The following is a 21,035-nucleotide window of genomic DNA, read 5'->3' as shown; positions in this document are numbered from 1 at the left end:
TTAAAAGTTTAGGGATCAAATTGATAATTTTCAAAAGTTAGGGAACAAAAGTTTAATTTTTAAAATTTATGTATTTGGCCCCGTTAATGAATAGTTCACCCCAAGAATGATGTTTTGGTGGGAATTAAATTCTTGATCTGGAAATTGTGTTAAAAGTTAGAAAGTGTTAAAGTCCAATAAAAATTAGGTAAATCAGATCGAATATGAATTTTGAGATAATTTGAAGGACATTAAATTAAGCTTATGATTAATATTTCCAAATTTTAAAATGATGGAAAATAATATGAATATTTGGATTTGAGAATTTATTTACATGTTCAATTTGGACCGTTGGATGAAAATGACAAGATTACATTTTTTGGAAAAATGCATGGGCAAAGTTGTAAAGGGAGTAATAATTTGTTCATCTTTGACTTTGGAAAGATGATAAGTAACATGTGGCTTGGTATGGATGTAATTATCAAGTTTCATTAGTGATAAAATTGTCATTTCCCATTAAATGAATGACAGATGCACATGAAATTAATTAGAAATTTCATGAAAATAAGGCCTTTTTCAACCTCTATTCTGTGCTCCCCATAAACCCTAGGTAAGAGAAATTTTATTTTTCATTTTTGAGCAATTTCCTTTGGTTTTTGGATTAAAGCGTGAAATAGAAAATTGTTCTATTCGAAGAGCTCTATCATTTAGTATCATTACTGCATGCTAATATTGCTTGAATGCTAAGTTCCCAAAATTTAGGGTTTATGTTCATGTTAGGGTTTTATGATTTGATGATGGATTTTGTGGTTATTGAGATTGTAGAATCATTGCCAAGCTTGTTTGATGATCAAAACCACCTTGAAAGGTTATTATGATTTTTGGCCTAAACCCTAAATTAGGGGAAGTTTGTGATTTGATGAAATTGAATTAGAGGTTTGATTGTATGGGTTTTAAAATGTTGAATAGAGGTTGCTTTCATGCTCAAATTAAACTGAAATCAAGTGAAATCATGAAACCCTACCCCCTTAACATTCAGCCTAAGATTTTGGAAGTGAAAAAATTATGAAAAAAATTATGTAGGGGTTGGGAATGATGTAGGAAAGATTCTACAAGCCTTAGAAAAATTTTGGGACCAATATATAATTTTGTGAAAGTTGGGGGACCTATTTGATAATTTTGAAAAATTACGAGATTGATGTTACTTATTCAATGGTTGTTTTACCATGCTGGAAATTAATGTTAGAGTGATGAATTTGATGGTAGAATGTGAAATTTGAATATTTTGGGAAGTTGTCAAAGTTTGAGTAATAAATGGCAAATATCGAGGAAGTTAGTCACTTAAGTGGTAATAATGAAATTTTAAGGTATTGGGCTGGATATTAGATGATGGAAATTTAATTAAGTTGTTTGAGACTTGAATTGAAGTAAAAGGGCAAAGGACTATTTAGAATAAAATGGAAAAGTTGAGATGAATTATAAAAGAATTCATAATTAGTAGTTAAAATGGAAAGTTGAAAAAGGTTATGTGAAGTTTGGGTGAATTTGGATAAAAAGGGACTTGAATGGTCAACTTGAAGTGTTAAGGTTAACATTTATGTTGTGATATGGAATTAGTATCGAATAAGCATCAAAAGAATTTTAGGATTTTATTTTCTATTTTGTGCCTATGTTAGTGAGATTCTAACATGTGGTTTGAAATGTGTATGTTTTGTAAATGATGTTGATTTAGATTGTGTGCTTGAAATCAATATCAAGCAATGTTAAACCTAAAGAGAGCTTAAGGATGAAATGTGGATTTTTAAGGAAGTTTTACAAGCTAAGGACACCACGTGAGTGCATATTTAATTGTATTTATGTTATCGTACAAACATTGGCTTGCAATGAGCCAGTGATGGAGTTATTATGGTAAGAAGTGACTCCTTAATATTATGAAATTTTGTGATTCATGCCTATAAGTTAATTTGGTATGCTAATAGAATTAGTGCATAAGCTAAAAATACAAGTTAGTAAAATCCTCTCAGATTTGGGTTCTAAACAATAAGTTTAAAAAATCATCATAAATTCTAAAGAAATTAATAGAGGATTATTTTTATACTATTGGATCCATATATCAGTCTAGTTTTTTTTTAACAAACGTATGTTGATTTTGAGAAGTATATACAAATATATGAATTTTTAATCGAAGCTAGGTCAGAAAATAGGGCATTAGATTCTGCTCAAAACAACTTATGTAAGTCAACTTCGAAAATTCACTATAAATTGTATAAGTTGAACTAGAAGAAGTTCCTTATATGGTTATATTCGTATTCCAATTTAGTTTTTATTGATATGAACAAAATAATTTTTATGTTTCTATATTAATACATAATAATATTTCTTTGAAGGTAACGTAAACTGCCATAATATGAAATAAAATGAGAATGTGGTAAATTATATATTTTATGATACCTTATGATATATGTTATCTTAGAATGTTTGAAATAAGTTAATTTTATTACATTGTCATGATAAATTATGATATTTATTATACAAGGAAATACAATATTTATATGTTTAAAAGAGAAAGTAAAAATAAGTAAGTGCAGTTATTTATTTAATTATTCTGATCACAAACAACTTGTGATAAGTCAACCTCATATTATTTTAAAGTATGTTTTTATTTTTGTTATAGATTATTTCCATAATAACACTATAAAATTTTATGAATGATTTAGAGTATGAACTGCCCATTATGTTATGATATAAAAAGTTGGATATGTTGAGATATTGATATATTTGATAACTAAATAACATATAATAATTAATGGAAAAGCCCATTGTATGTTGCATTGAGAGCCGTAGGTACAATTGGCATTCCATGAAGTTGAGTAAAGTTCAAGTTAAGTCAAGTTATGGTACATTCGTGTACATTACGTATGGCACTGTTGGTACATATGACATGTTTTGCACTTGGAGTGCATCTTATGATGATGATTGGCACCGTGCAGTGCCTAGTGTGCACATTATGTATGACTCACATACCTTGCATTCTCATAAATACGCATTGGGCTATGAACTTGAAATTAAGCTATGAATTTAAAAACAAGTTATGAATCTAATAATGAATTTTGAACTGTGAAAGTATTGATTATGAAAATGAAATATGAAAAGGAATGTGAAAGTGAATGATGAAAATAAAATATGAAAGTTCTGAAATATATATGAATGAAAAAGAATATGATATGATTGTTATGTATGATATTGTATATCTTGTTCTTGACAAGATCATGAGATGATGATTTTCAGGTTTCTGATGAAGAAAAATAGTTCGAATAAATTGGTTTGGATATTTAATGATTTTATTTGAATTTAAGTTAATGTTTTAAATTGTTATGATATTATTAAGTTTTATATAAGAGAATATGTTGTTTAGATGTTGTTAAGTTGTTTAATATTTATATCATTTTAGTGTGTTTATAATGTCTCTCTAAGTGTATACTTAGCGTGTTATGATTTTCACGCGTAGGTAAAGAATAGCAAACGAAGTAAGGAGTTGAGTTTGGCATCAATCAACAAAGATTAATTACAGGTATCAGTAATGACATCCTACTATTTTAAATTATTCTCGATGACATGTATACGAATAAGAAATGTCTAAGATATGTTATTATGGATATAAGTATGAATATATGTTTTATGTTTTGGGTAAAAATAATATTTTACGAGAATAAAGAAATATTTTTAAATTAGGCAGTTACTAGGCAATTTATTGTATGATAAGAAACAATATAGAACTGTCTAGTTACTACCTGAAACTGATATTGATTTGGATGCTTAAATATTATAATATGATCTTACATGATTATATTATTTATTTAAAAGAATTAAATTGGACAAATTTTAAAAGTTCAAAATTGGTACTAATTTTTCAACCATAGAATGTATATAAAGCTATGTGACATCTTTGACTTGTATTTGGGTACGTATACGGGTTAAGGGTGTTACACTTTTAGTGAAGGGGACCACTTGGTTTATATTGGACAATGTGTGTTGGACTTGATGAACCATTTGATTATGTGTTTGGTGACTGTTTATAAATTTAAGATTATGTTTTCTTCTTTATTTCACAAGCATAGATTCAAAATACTACACAATAATAATTCATCATGTAGGGTATATTGTAAATCATCCCACAATGAGTTATACTGGTAAACAAATATCATTCTTTGGTATGTGTCACATTGATTCTATGTCAATGCTTAGTTTATAGGATATGATTAAAGAATTGGGATATCATAGTGCACAAGAAATGTATTTTCAACTAACAGGGGGTGCATTAAATATTAGTCCATTGAAAAGTGATAGTGATGTGGTCAGTATGTTAGGTTTTTTACCTAATAATAAGCATTTTCATGTTTACACACAAGAAGTTGTGGAAACCAATATTGTTGAACATACTGAAACCAATGTTGTTGAACATACTAAAACCAATCCTGAAAATGTTACTATTAAAAATGATTATTCTGAGAGTGAGGATGAATTTTCATATTATGTAGCTCTGAAAGTAAAGATTATGACAGTAATTTTGAGGATAGTGATAATGACTTGGTTGATGGTGAGGATGAAGTTTGTGATGTACCTGTGGGAGTTGATATACCTTGATTAAGTGTATGGGGTAAAGGTGATGCCATAGATAGTAAATATGGGAGTGAGGGTTCAGAATCATTGCACAGTGCAACTGATTATGAAACAGTGTCACGGAGGAAGAGATGTTATGAGTTCAACACTAAAGTTGACTTAGAAAATCCAAATTTTAAGAAAGGCTTGTTATTTCCTATCCAAAAAATCATTAAAGCAGTAGTGAGACAGTATGGAGTGAAAAATAGGTATAATGTGAAGCTTAAGGTTAATGATTCTAGAAGATTTCAAGTTGTGTGTAAGGAGGGATACCCATGGATGGTTTGGGCATCAAGAGTGAATCCCAATGATGAGAATGACACAACTTGGCAGATTAAGACATATATTGGAGAGCATAATTGTATTATAGATGTGAAGAATATTAATTGTACCTATAGGTGGTTGGCTAAGGAATACTTAAGAGAAATTTAGAGTTGACTCCAACTACTCGGTTAACTCCCTAAGGAAAGATGTGAAAAATGATTACATATTTGATGTACAAATGTTGAAATGTAGTAGGGCTAAGAAACGTGCTCTGTCAATGATCAATGGGAATGAAAATGACCAATATTCAATGATTTATGACTACTTTGTTGAACTGGGAAGAACAAATCCCAAGACAACAACTATATGTCATTTAGATAATAGGTTATTTGTTAGAATATATATTTGTCTCCAAGCCTACAAGGAAGGCTTCAAGGTTGGTTGTAGACCAATCATTAGTCTTGATGGGTTTTCTCTAAAAGGTAGTCATCAAGGTTATCTTTTGACATCAATTGGGATGGATGCAAATGATTTCATATATCCCTTGGCTTATACTATTGTTGAGAGTGAAATCCATTCTTCTTGGTCTTGGTTTTTACAAATACTTGAAGAAGACTTGAAGCTGATAAATTCCTACCATTATACATTCATGTCAGACAAACAGAAGGTAAAATACCTTTATTAAATTATACTTTATGTTTATATGTTAGTACTGATTAATTAATTATTTGGTACATGGTTTAATAGAGGCAATTGCAGAATTGCTTCCCATTGTTGAGCATAGGACTTGTGTTAGGCATCTGTATTCAAACTTCAAGTCTAAAAAACGAAATCAGGAAAGGCAATGAAAAATGTTTTAGGAAGGATGCAAGGGAAACATACATGAAACAATTCACTGATGCAATGAATGAAATGAGATCACTGTCAGGAGATGTATTTTATTGGATGAAAAACAAGGATCTTTCACAATGGTCAAAATCTCATTTCTCAACAAGGTGCAAGTCAGATATGCTCCTTAGTGAGAATTTTAGCAAAGTAAAATAAAAAAATTATATTGATTTTTTTGTTTAATCTAGTTGACTAATGGTATATTTTTTCTTTGTTAAGATGATTTTTGAAGCAAGGGACAAACCAATTTTGACCATGATGGATATGAAAAGATAAAAAAAAATGCTAAGAATTGCTATAAAGAAGGAATCTGCTGAAAAGATTATAGCCCAACTTTGTCATAAAATTCAGAAGAAAGTTGACATTGCAATTGTGCAATCTATAAGGTAATTTGGTTAGTATTGTTTTTTAATTAACTTGTTTATACTAGAAGAATGATACCTTTAGTATTAGTTGTGCATTCTATTAGGTGTTGGCCTAAACATGCATGGGCACATAAATATGAGGTCTCTGCTGGATTTGAATATTAGCATGTTGTAAACCTAGAATCTCATTCATGTTCTTGTAGAAAATGGAACCTTACATGTATAATTAATTTACTTCACAATTTTTTTAATTTTTACCATGTACATGTAGCGGGTCACTTGGTTAATGTTTTTAGGCATACCTTGTATACATGATGCATATGTCAGTCTCATGAATCAAGAGAGCCTTGAACTATATGTTAGTAGTTTCCACTCAAAAGAGACTCAATTTAACATATATTCACATATGGCCAGTCTACTAAGAGGTCCAAAACAGTGGGCTCACCTTACTACAAATGAGCCTATCTTACCCCTAGAATTAGAAGGCCGGTGGGTAGACCTAAAAAGAACATAACAAAAGAAGCTGATGAACCATAGACATCAACTGGAAGAATGGGCAGAAAAGGTATTGTACGAATAACATGCAAAAAATGTGGTCTTCAAGGCCACAATAAAAGGTCTTATATAGGACAATTTGGTGGCAACACACCTGTTATACCAATAAGAAGAGGTGTTAGAAACAAGGAGCATGCCTTATCAGTAAAGCTCTACCAATCAACACCATCAAATGAGTCAAGAACAAGGATCAGGCACTATAATAAGGTGGATGATGTCTTCTCAACAAAGCTCCACCAACCATCCTCAAGTCCAAGTTGGTGGAAGCACACATGTTACAGCAACCAAAGTTGCTAAAATACCTTAAGTTCATTAACAATTAATTTTGGTGTTGTGTATTTTATTGTCAGTTAATTTACAGAACTTTTACACTCCAGATCAAGAGACCATTAGCAACTCCAAGCCAGCACCACTAAGTGACTCAAACACAAGGATCAGACATGACAATGAAGTGGATGATGCCTTCTCAGTAGAGGTCTCTCACCCAACCTCAAATAAAAGATTCTACTTCAAAGAGGCCTAGGTGGAACTGAAGATGAGCCTGCTTCAAAGATATTACTTCAACCTTTTGTGATAACCATTTTGTGTGTGAAGTACATATGTAGTTTTTTGAACATACGAATTGTTGTAAATAATGCATCGTTTTGTTCAATTTCTCAAAATATATGGTAGGAATATTTTGAGAAGTTGAACATATTGTGTGTCAAACAGGATCGAAGGTTGTTATTTTGAGAGGTTGCACTTATTTTGAGAGGTTGAACATATTTTGTGTCAAACAGGATTGAAGGTTGTTATTGACATATGTATGAACATACAACCAAATTAATGAATACATCATTTTGTTCAATTATTTTTGTAATTTTATTTTGTAAAATTGTTAAACCCTTATCATAACATAACATAACATAACATAACATAACATAACATAACATAACATAACATAACATAACATAACATAACATAACAACATAACATAACATAAACATAACATAACAACATAACATAACATAACATAACATAACATAACAAACATAACATAACATAACATAACATAACATAACATAACATAACATAACATAACATAACATAACATACATAACATAACATAACATAACATAACATAACATAACATAACATAACATAACATAACTAACATAACATACATAACATAACATAACATAACATAACATAACATAACATACATAACATAACATAACATACATAACATAACATAACATAACATACATAACATACATAACATAACATAACACATAACATAACATAACATAACATAACATAACAACATAACATAACATAACATAACATAACATAACATAACATAACATAACATAACATAACATAACATAACATAACATAACATAACATAACATAACATAACATAACATAACATAACATAACATAACATAACATAACATAACATAACATAACATAACATAACATAACATAACATAACATACATAACATAACTAACATAACATAACATAACATAACATAACATAACATAACATAACATAACATAACATAACATAACATAACATAACATAACATAACATAACATACATATCTATAAAATAACAGAACATTAACATCATTACCATCAAAATCTATATCATTAACATCAAAATAACAAAACATTTACATAAGATCATGCTAATCTTCATCTTTTCATTAACATCAAAATAACAATCCAATAACATTAACACTGACATTAAGAAATCTACAAAAGATCATGCTAATCTTCATCTTTTCATTAACATTGACATTAAGAAATCCACAAAATACTATCAACATCATTAACCATTTTCAACCTCCAACATCATAAGCTACCAAAAATCATCATCCAACTTCAATACCCATCTATTGCATAAGCTATAATAAAAAATCTTCTTTAACCTTCATCCACATAAAATGAAGGTGAGCAGAACATAACATATAAAATGAAATGGTATTTTAATAATATTCTTTCGTATGTGTAGTTTATTCCATATGAAATTATATTATAAATTATTATTATTATTGGTATTATTATCAGTATAATTATTATTATTTAAATATTTTAAAAAATAAGAAATAAGTTTTTTTCTAAACTTTAGTTATTATATTTTATCTATTATCAAATTCATTTATTCAATGAAAATTGATATATTTGTGTAAATTTTAAAAAATCTTGAAAAAATGGAACTTTCTTAAACAAAGTAATTTCATATAAATATTCATTTAGTGAAATTTCTTAATAAAATCATATATATAATATTTATATTAATTTTTTTAATAACACTGTCTAAAACATTCATGAGATTATGAAATTAGTTGGAAGTGGAGCATTTTAAATACTTTATATAAATAGCATGAATTAAGTAGCCTGCGTAGTAAATGAATTGTTATTCCTGAGGACTCGGGTTCGAGCATCATAGATATCAGGGGTGTGAGTGTTCAATGTTGAAAAGTTGAGAGTTATCTTCGATTAAATAATATATTGTACTTACCCTATATTATTAAAAAATACTATATATAAATAAGCCCTTCGTAAATGACTTTTGATATGTGGATTCGACTCGCCAAAATTAAAATTGTGGCAGATTCTTAACATTTTATTATGATAAATATTAATAATAATTTGAATAGGTGATTTGGATAGGAGATGAATTTTTTTGGTAAATTACATATTTAATACATAAACTATCAATTTTGATCTGTTTAATATTTAAACTTTCAAATTTTTAAAATCATACCTAATATTTAATTTTTGTTTCATTTTAGTACTACAGACACTGGTTTTCATCCGAAATTTTATTTATTTATAATATCATAGGTTTTGAAAGATTTTTTTTGTGTTTTTTTAAAAAATCGTTTTTGAAAACATATATAATATATATATTTTAAAACATTTTGAAAATATATATAATATATAGTTTTTAAAATGTTTTGAAAACTTATATAATATATAGTTTTTAAAACATTTTAAAAATATATATAATATAGAATTTTTAAAATATTTTAAAAAAAATATATATAATATATAGTTTTTAAAACATTTTGAAACTATATATATAATATATAATTTTTAAAACATTTTGAAAAAATATATATAATATATAGTTTTAAAACATTTTGAAAACTTATATATAATACATAGTTTTTAAAACATTTTGAAAACTTATATAATATATGATTTTTAAAAGACATTTTGAAAACTTATATAATATATGGTTTTTAAAAAAACATTTTGAAAATATATATAATATATAATTTTTAAAACATTTTGAAAACTATATAATATATAGTTTTGAAAACGTTTTTAAAAAAATATATAATATAGAGTTTTTAAATAATTTTGAAAATACATATATTATAGTTTTTTGAAAATATTATATATATATATAATGTATTATTATTATTTGTTTTTTATTATTTTATTAATTTTTTTTATGTCCAAAAAGGGTCCAAAACAGGGCCTACGTGACCTAACAGGCCAAGGACGGGTAAAGTCCAACAACTCGAGCCCAACTGCCTGACCCAACAGTGGCTAGGGTTACATGGTTAGCCAGGCGCCGCAAAAGCAGCGCGCGTAGCGGCCTCGCACCAACAGCCAACAGAGCCAAGCGCGAAATGGTTGGACGATATCCCGGGACTGACCCATCCCGGGATGAACGGTCATATGAACGGCCGAACGGCTCGATAATAGCGAAACAACCAGTTGAGGGCGGAAATAACGAGCACCGATGGTGGGGTATAAATACCACACCAAATCTGTCAGCAAGAGAAAAACGGAAAACAACACAACCAACAGTGGAACACAAGACCACAAAACAACCAAGATCTGAATACCAACAATAACACAACGATTCAACATGAAAAAAAACGAGGGAATCGAACATCAAACAACAAAACAAGTAACAGTCAATCGAAACCGAAAATAACTACACCAAAAACGTAAAAAAAACCATAAAAGGCAAGGCTTTGCCTCATCAAGGGTCGGCAAGAACATCGGGAGCATGGAGTAACCCCATCGAAAGGAAAAAGACACCGATAAGTGGAAAAGTCACCGAAAAAGGGTGAGAACCGAATGATTCTTTTTTAGATCTACGATTATTGGGGTTTATTTTAGAGATTTGGGGCTCGATTTTGGGTTTACGGGGTATAGAGGAGCATTTGGGGAGAGTTTTGATTTTTTCGGTCGCCGCTCGGTCGGTGGCATTTGTGCGATGGTTAGTCACCTGAGTGATGGTCGGGTTTCTACCGGATGAGAGAGAGAATGAGAGGGTTAGAGAGAAGGGAGAGGATTTGAGAATTCAGAAATGAGGGGAACGATATTTTTTTGTGATTTGAGGGGTATTTATAGGGGGCCACTGTGAAATTAACCAATAGTTAAATTATTTTCGCAATCCCTGTACTTTTGAAGTGTAATTCATTTTGGTCATCTGTTTTAATTTTGTCTCTGAATTCTCAATTTATTCAATTTAATGTTTGTTTATACTTTTTATATTTTGCAATTTAACCCCTCTAACTCTTTATTTTTCTCTTGCAGCTCATGTTTAGTACCAATTTAATCATTTAATTTCAATTTGTTTTAATTCGATCCTCTAAATCTTTATTTTATTATTCTTTTTTATTTTTTAAAAATTATTATTATTTTTTACTTCATATTGTTTTCATTTTATTACTTTTAAAATTTAACTCTTTTATTTTATTTTTCCCTTTGATTGATTGATTTATTTATTTTTATTTTCCTTTGATTTATTATTATTTTTATTTATTATTTTTTTATTTTATTTTTTTCCTTTGATTTATTTATTATTTTTATCTAACATTTTGACCTTTTTTTAGAGGAATTTCAACCAATCAAATGTAAGTAATTTGAATCGGGTTTTTAAATTTTAATTTAATTTTTTTTATTTTTCGCAATTAAGACAACTGATAACTAATTGGTACCGAAAGGACAATACAAGGGTGCTAATCATTCCTTGACTGTAACCGACTCCCGAACCCGAAACATTTCTGGTAAAATGAAGATCAGGTAAGATAGTGTTTGATCAACCTAAATGTTTTTAAAATGATTTGTGGCGACTCTAACCCACTTATTTAAGTCGAAGCCCAATTCAGGACCTATCCGAAAGACGACCGCGACAAGTACTCCCCGTTAAAAAATAACGGATGGGCTGACGGTATATAGATCTAGTGGACAAACAACCAATTTGAATGGTGGACTAAGAGAGAATGATGAGTTGACCAACATAGTCCAATTTCAGGCCCATCAAACGGTTGATGATGAATATAAGAGGATGAAGAAGTTGAAGAACCAATTGTTGATTTGGAGAGATTTAGACATTTTTTGGTGAAACGGTGGTCCAAATCACGTTCAGGGAATTGAAAAGGTGTTGGTCGAAAGTTTGAGCTTCATCTGTCAACAGATGCGACAATCGATGATTGTGGTCCACCTTATAAATAATGGTCCACCTTACTTTTAAAAAGTAATTTTGACATACGATGTAAAAATATATTTTTAAAAAATGCAATTTAAAATTTAATTGTCTTTATTATTAAAAAATGCTTTTAGAAACATAAAATATAAATTTTAGACATTATATTATAAATTAAAATTAAATAACTGAGGATAAAAATATAATTTCATCCCATAAACAATCACAATAAAAAGCTAAAAATTTAAGCTTTTAATGTTATGTGAAAAATCACTTTTTCAACCATTATTTTAAATCAAATTTTAAGTGTTCAACGTTGTTACGGGGTGACAATTCATTTTTCTATTATAAGAAACATTCTCAAACTGGTCCTAAATGAAAAATACTGAGGACCAATTTTGTATTACTTTTGAAATCAACTTAAAAAGTGTTGCAAAATATAATTTTAAAAAGTATTTTTGAAAATCACATTTTAAAATTTAACTATTTAGAATTTCAGTTAAAAACTGATTTTCAAAATATAAAATGTTAATTTTAGATATTATGTTGTAAATTGAAGATATAATATTTAAATTATATTTATATTTATATTTATTAATACTATAATAATTGAAATATATCAACTTAAACTATAATAAAAGTATAAAAAATATTTTATGATAATTCATTAATAATATATGAAATATTCTATTAAGAAAAATCAGCTATCAACACTTTTTAATATGTGAACTTAAAATTATTACGAAATAATAATTTATATGCTTGTTTTTAATAATAAAATAATATATATACTTACAATATTTTTTTTTATAAAAAGAACTCTATCAACTTATATGTAACAATCAATTTGAACATTAATAAAAAATAAATAAAAAATAATTATACTTGTATTTGTATTAATTTAAAAACTAATTACAATTTAAATAAACAATTAAAGATAAAAATATAATTTTAACCAAACTAGCCAAACCTTTTCTTAAGGGAAACCACTTAATTAATTTTTTTTTTTGGATTAATATAGGATAAATACAAGATAGTTGTTTAAAAATAACTTTTAATCATTTGACATTAAACACTAACACACTTGACATTTTTAGTGCTCAACCCAAGACTTCAAAGAATAACAACAATTTTTTTATCACCAAAGTTGCTCGGTTTGTACAACTAATTTTAATATAATATAAACTTTTTAAATCAATATAAAACTTTTTGAATTTTATTAGTGGATCCGTCCTCTTTGATGTAAAATGAAATTAAAAGAATGAATCTTATTTTAATCCAAGTATACTTTGATCGTAGAATCTGAAAACAAATATATATTTTAAAACATAATTCATAAAATAACCCAAAAAAAAAGACAGAAGATAAAGATTGTAAATCAAAGGAACATAAAACTAATCTCTTTACACAACAATACAACACACTAAGCCGTTCTGAAATGTCGAGCAATATTGAGCAAAAGCAGCAACAAAGCAGATAGCAGCAAACTTATGGGACTCAACTGGTTTGAATGTGATGGCAGTGGTGACGGTGTAGGGCTTGGAGTTCCAACTGCAGTAGCATTTTCCTTCGTGCATGCATAATTGCACGACTCGATAAACTCCACGTCTGGTTAGCAAGTAGATGTCTTTGCTTTTGTCCTCACCAAAAGAGAGAATGTAACCCAATGCTGCAGTATCACTTCCTGGCACATTGCTGCATTGTAAAGGAGTCTCTTGCACAACCGAATCGAACTTTGCTCGTCAAAAAGTTTTCGCTGTTTTTCGGGTCTTCAGTTGCTGCCCATATTGCACCAGAATAAAAATCTGCATACAGGTATCTTTGAAAACACACTCAATCATTAGCAAGAACTAATTCGAGATAACGAGGGCAAACGTTGTCATCCGTATGCAAAAATCTACTCCTTTTCTTACCTTCCATACATACAAGGATCGGGTTTGGACCTATAATTGAGGCTGATCCTATTTTCTTGTTTACTTCAGAGTGATTGTATCCCATAACTGGGAAAATGGGGTTTATGGAGTTCGCAGATGTGTTCCCTCCAGGTGATGATGTAGGATTAAAACGACTCATAGACACGCCAACCGTAATTTCCGCCTTTGCTGATGATGTCAACCTCTTCGTACAAATCCTTTAGATTCCATAAACTTCGAAATATCAGCACTGGAAAAAATATTCTCAACTCGGAATTTGATCTAGCATATTACGCGCCCTGCATTTTAGTTGCATCTCATTGAAACAAAGACACTGGTGATAGTAACCAAATAGAACATGATATCAACAGACAAAAGGTTAAAGCCAAAGACACCGTTGGAACTTCGAAATGGTCTGATATCAAATTTCTAAGAATAACAACCAGGCAGGATTGACTAATTAGTTTTCTGTCCATAGTCAGAAGAGCAGAGTCAAACCTCGCCGACGTCGCCACACACAAAACAGGAAGGCCTCTCTGAATCGAAACTGCAGCGCCAAGGATTTCTGAATCCAAGAGCCCATATTTCAGGCAGCAAGTCTGAGTCTACGCTAAATGGATTGTCTCTGGGGATGGAGTAGTTTCCCCATAGACCAAGGCTATTAATCTCTGCTGCACCTGGAACAGCATATCGAGTGTCAGATGAAATGAATGCCATATAGACAAAGTTCTTGAAACATTTTTATTGAATTAAAATTGCAGGTGTAAATGGATCGAAACTGGCTCGCACTTGGTATATTATCTACATCAGGCCTCATGATTTTGCGAAGAACTGATTTCTTGTTTTGAGCGAAATTGTTCGGGTCACCATCACCACCATCCCCCATCATAAAGTATAGATACCCATCTGTAGGTCCAAAAATAATCTGTCCCACATGTTAAGAAGTATAAGGAAGTCCCATAGTGAATATCCTTCTCACTTCTGATGGCCTAGTATTTGCTGCCTGCAAAAGGGTTTAATTCATTTAGAATATTGGATCTAAAAAGAAGCTTCAAGTGCATAAAGATGTGTACCGAGGAAGGCTGAACTGAAGAACCGTTGGCAATATATTCCGCAACAACACTTCGATACTGACATGACTGAGCACCATTGTCTGTACCAAGCTTTGAGGGATCACAGTTCACATCCAAGTTACAAGAATATCTTCCGGTGTATCCTGGAGATTTACCCTTGTCGCAATTGAATGAAGCAAAGAATCGGCCATTCTGTGCGAAGTTAGGATGAAATGCAATCCCCATCATCCCAAATGCAGTATCAAAATGAACTTCATCAGTAAGATCTATGAAGGGGTTGGATTCATCAAGTTCCAATGCTCCTCTCGATCCCACTTCGGGAATAGTTGCCAACCAAATCTTACCTTGTTGATTGGAGAAGAACGCACGGTTTGATCATTCGGGGTGAGCAGCCATATCCAAGTAACTCCCATTCCCAATTTTCCCAAGGCATGAACGATGTCGAGCACTAGGAGTTCCACTGTTCCAGTCTCATTTAGTTTAATGGGTTCGCCATCATAGCAAACTGATCCATTAGTTGTTGCTCCACCAAAAGCATTGCAGAAATCTGTTTTGGACTGCCAAAGTTTAGTCAATTTGGTGAAGTTCGAATTGACAGGTGCTCCAGCTTGCCCTTGCAATGAAGGTGCAAAGGGGGAATTCAACATGGATGCATTTTGACATGTATCCCACACATTAGAGAAGAAACCACTTGTTGCTTGGTTCGACTGAGATGAATTTGTTGAAACTGTAGCGTTGCAAAATAGAGGCACCCGTCGAGGCACGGAATCAACTGTGAACAAATTTGCTGAAAATGGATCACATCTCTGAAAATCATAAAAAGGATGTAAACTCAGAAAAATCTTTTCTGGACTGAATAGAGAGCCTCAATTCAAGCTCATTAAAGAAGTTTCCTTTAAGCATATTCGATCCCAGTGATGAGGAACCAGAACGAGTTACCAGTTGAATTATCGTAGTATTGTTTTTTCTTTAACATTACGCTAAAAAAATTCATCTATTTCTACTGGGAAAATTAGAAGCTTCTATTGGTTTGATTGTGCACTTGTAGATTCATTTTTCTCATCTTTCACATTATTAGAGCCCAAGTAACAGTAATCTACATTAATTAGACAGCAGTACAAGCTTCAGATACAGTAATCATCACCTCATCAAGAGGGGAAAATGAAGAATGTACGAACCTTTCACAAACACTCTGGTTACATGAATTATCACCCCGATAAAAGATTAATAGTTTCGCGATTTGCGAGTAACTGAAAATACTACAGCGTCAACTAAAAATTCCCTTATGAAGTTGTAAGCACATGCAGTCTATCAAGAACTCAACAGGAAAACACTAACACAAAAATTTCCATTTCAGTTGTGCATGAAGGATGAAACAAAATGATTAGGTAGGAGATTTCAAGCCTATATCAACAGCCACACACTAGCAAACAATGAATGTTTAAATGAAAACTCATATTCCAATTCTCAAAAAGAATCATTGATTTATTCTAGATGACTGCAAAAAAATCTAATGAATCAAGTGTAAACAATAAAAGAGATGAAGTCTTACTACACAGAGGACTGATTGCAGAAGTGAGGCACAGCCAGAATCAGAGATATTCATAGCTTGAAATTGCGTTTGCAATTGTGAATCTTGAGTGGAGTTGCAGCAGTTGCTTCCATTGTAGGAACAGAATTTCAATGGAGTCTTCAAGGTGATAGGCGCCTCTACATCAAGAGAAAAAAAAAGCCCAGGAAGACACGTTAATAAACAAATAGAAAATCAGTCTATGAAATCGAAACAAACAAGTATGAACTAACTCACCTGAATTTGTGCACAAAGGAAAAGAAGTGGAGGGATAAAGAAGCAACAGCAAGTTGAAGAAGATGAACACAAGATTAAGGGCAGAAACACGTTTCATTGAACCAAATTGAAAGAGAAATTTAGCCATTGATATGACACCCTTTGTTTTATCTACGCTTCAAAGCATCTCTGATTGGGGGGTGGGGGGGGAAAGAAAGCCACTGAAGTTGACTTCAGCTACAAAACATGTTATCAACTTCATACACAATAAAGGGTTTTCTTCCTGTCTGGCATCTCAACATTCTTCCCACTTACCCATCGATTCATATATCAAATCTATTTGACTCAGCTTTCTGAAAGATATTGGCTTTTTTTTTCCTCTCGAAAAATCATTGCGATCTCTTATTCTACTTCAACGGGAGTATTTTTTTTAACGAAATCCATTGATTATTTATTAGGGTAAACTACACGTTTACTACTTTAACTATAACTTTTATTCTGGTTTGGTCATTCAGTTATCTTTTCTTTCCAAAATCATACACATGTAACGTTATGTTTTGGTTTTATTTTAGTTATCCATCACTAAAATGGATAGGACTACTAACATGATATTTTTATTTTTAATGATGACATGACATTATCTTATGTGACAAATCAGCACCACCTTTAATTTTTTAACGACAGATGAAGTCAAAATTAAATATTGAGTATGATTTAAGAAAAAAATAATTGATTGATCAAAATGAAACAACAATAATAATTAAGATACTAAACATATAGTTTACCTATATATTTATTTATTTCATTGATTATCAAAACTACTCTTCTCGAGGAATAAGCTAGATTTTAACTTTTTTGTCTTACTTTACTGTTCTTGTGAAAACAAGTTTTTGACATTTTGTAACTTGAAAACGTTGAATATCATGAATTCATTATCAGTAGCTTTCGATCCGATCCTGGGGACATGTATGCTTTAGTTGACTTTTCTTCAAGCTTTTTGTTTGAGAGATCAAAGACAGTGGGTGAGACTTTTAAGGTAAATTTAGTTTCCACGTATTTAAGTTTTATTTATTTTAAAATCATATTTAACATTTAATTAATATCTCTAATTTAATAATAATATTAATATATCATCAGAAGATAATAACTATATCACATCAATAATTCTGTTTATATTTTAATGGTAGAGTATCAAATTAAAATTTAAACTCTACATTAGATATATTTTGAAAAAAATAAAATTTAAGTATCAAAATAAAAATACAAGTAATGTTTAAGTATTAAACGTATAGTTTAACGATTAGTTGTTTTTTACACTTATAGTTGCTGACCTAACCAACAAGTCGACAATGTTTTGAAATCGTTCTTATCATCCACTATTCAGAAAATAAATTAAAATGGAAAAATACACCGAAGGGATGACGTCAAAACTACAAGAATCGAACAAAGAAATAATTAGACTTTTGCATGATAATAAAATAAAGAGTTGCATTTAAGATGAACACGAATAGATGTTGAGAACTGCAATATTAATCTTATTCCGAATATTGGATTGTTTTTATTAAGTATAATTATTCTACAGTTAACGAGTAAATGATCACTCACTACTAATGACGAGAACTATTAATTTAACTCATAAAAAATTAAATTTTAAAAGATTAAACGTATAATTATAAATTAGTTAAAAATTTAAAAATAAAATATTTAAAATAAATGTTAAACTATATCAGTGACTACCTAATTATTGTCTCTTTTTTTATTTTGACAAATATTTTTGAAATTTTGTCAATCAGGTTACTCAACTATTTAAATGCATTCAATTAAGTCACTTGTCGTTAATATTTAACGGAGAAATTAATGTTGCAGTTAAAATATTTGATATAATTACACTTTTGGTCACTGTTACTTATATATTTTATGAATGTGGTCATAATTTTAATAAATTAAAATAAACTTAACACTCAAATCTTTAATTTTAAAATATTTTAAAAGTTACAACATCTTCCATATTTATAACAAAACAAAAACTATGTTCCTTAGACGCTTCATATATTTGTTGAAATATTCGTATTTGATATGTTCTGTGGGCAATTAAATTAATTTATGTTCATAGGATTATATTATGTTCTAGTAAGATAAGTTGTAATTAGAGTTTATATTTTATTCTATTCAGGCGAACTGTAATCAAGTTTGAATAGCGACTGATTCAATTTCGAGTTTGATTTTGAAACTTGGTTTGAGTTTCAATTCCTTTAATAAGTTTGGCTCGGTAATTGCACTCCTAATTGTAACAATTTTCTTCTTGAAAATTTGTGACATGCATGTAGATTTATGTGACAATTGTGCTTAGGTTGCACAATAATTATTGGTAATTAAATTAATTCATTGACGGGATGTTTCTGAGAATCATAAATGAAATTTTTAGTAAAAAATGTTTTGTTATAAATATAGAATATGTCGTAATTTTTAAAATATTTTAAAATTAAAGATTTGAGGGTTAAATTTATTTTAGTTTATTAAAATTAGGATTGATAGAATATATAAGTAACAATGACCAAATGTGTAATTATACCAAATATTTTAACTGCCACATTAGTTTCTCCTTCAAATATTAGTGGTAAGTGGCTTAATTGAATGCATTTAAATAGTTGAGTGCCCTGGCTGACAAATTTTAAAAATATTGGTCAAAATGAAAAGGAGCAAAAATTAGGTGGTCACTAGTATATTTTAACCTTTATTTTAAATAATTTATCTTTAAATTTTTAACTAATTTATAATTATACATTGAGTCCTTCAAAATTTAAATTTTTATAAATGAAATTAATGGTGCTCGTCGTTAGTGGTACTCATCACTGCTCGTAGATCTCTGTTAAATTTTCCTTTTATTAATAGATATTTCGTAGATAATGAATTACAACATCAAATGTTGTATTCTTCAGCTAAACAACAGAATACGGGAGAAGTTGTGTGCGGGGGAATTGCAAGAGATCATAACAGAAATTGGATTTGGGGTTTTGGTAAGAAAATTGGGATTTGCTCCATCTTGGAAGCAGAACTTTGGAGCATTCATGAGGGGTTAAATGTTGCATGGACGAAGGGAGAGAGGAATGTGATTTTGGAATCTAACAGCAGAGAAGCCATAAACCTCATAAAAAAAAAAGTCGATTGAACACAGAAAGCTAACAATTCTTCAGCATATGGAGAGGCTACTAAAGAGAAAATGGATTGTTGAATTAAAGCACATACCTAGAGAAGACAATCGAGCAGCGAACATAATTACCAAACAGATATGGAGATATCAGGGGGATACAATATTACTGGAGAACTCTCCCAATGAAGCTGAGAAGTTGATAGTTTTTGATAGAACGGGCAACTAAACAACCCTTTGTACCTATTTTAACCCCAAAAAAATGTTGTATTCTTCCTTAGTTTATTTACTTGGCTCGGTAAATAAACAATCCCATTTCTCCACAAATTTCGTAATTCAGTCATTAAATCAACTTACGGGTCAGATTTGAAAATTAATGAGCTGTTTTCGAGTCCCTATAACATTATTATACTCTTTTTAAATATCTTTTTCAAATCTCTTGACATAACATTGTTATGCTCCTTAAAAGATCGTAATTCTTTATTTGTCCAAAAAATTTATAACTTTTAATATAATTCTTTACATATCTTACATGTTCTGTCAACGTTAAAACTAATTGACCACATCGGACAAGCCATTATTACTACGCACCTCATGCAAGTACTAAACATCAGCGTATGACATGTAGAAATCGGTTTTATTGTAACATCCATTCCATATCTGTCACTGAATACGAGTCAAAGATGTCATATGAAATTATAAAATATTTTTTTTTACCAAAATCAGTAAAACTTTGTTCCTTTAAAATCAATTATTTTTAATATCAATAAACCTTAAACAATTTATTCGCATAAAATTAAAATAAAATATTCTAACATTCAAATTAAATTCATATTCAAGCAACAATATAACAGTTCAGTTATATCTCAGTTTAATAAAATATTAACGGACAAACCATTGTTTTAAACTAATATAAGTAAGTACCATTCTTTAAAATCTAACATATATAAACTATTACAAACCC

General features: G+C 29.8%; 1 long non-coding RNA gene and 1 pseudogene across 1 annotated transcript; one reads left to right on the top strand and one right to left on the bottom strand.

Moving 5' to 3' along the window:
- The first annotated feature begins 1,727 nt into the window (after positions 1–1,727).
- Positions 1,728–14,618, top strand: LOC120139396. Its single transcript, XR_005517633.1, has 3 exons — positions 1,728–1,741; positions 4,892–4,895; positions 14,499–14,618. It is a non-coding gene; the product is annotated as an uncharacterized LOC120139396 (long non-coding RNA).
- On the bottom strand, positions 13,512–17,342 carry LOC120139395 (annotated as a pseudogene).
- Positions 17,343–21,035: the final 3,693 nt, after the last annotated feature.

Source organism: Hibiscus syriacus, unplaced genomic scaffold, assembly GCF_006381635.1.
Source record: "Hibiscus syriacus cultivar Baekdansim isolate YM2019G1 unplaced genomic scaffold, ASM638163v2 tig00110745_pilon, whole genome shotgun sequence".
NCBI lineage: Eukaryota > Viridiplantae > Streptophyta > Magnoliopsida > Malvales > Malvaceae > Hibiscus > Hibiscus syriacus.
This window is presented reverse-complemented; position numbering and strand designations above follow the sequence as displayed.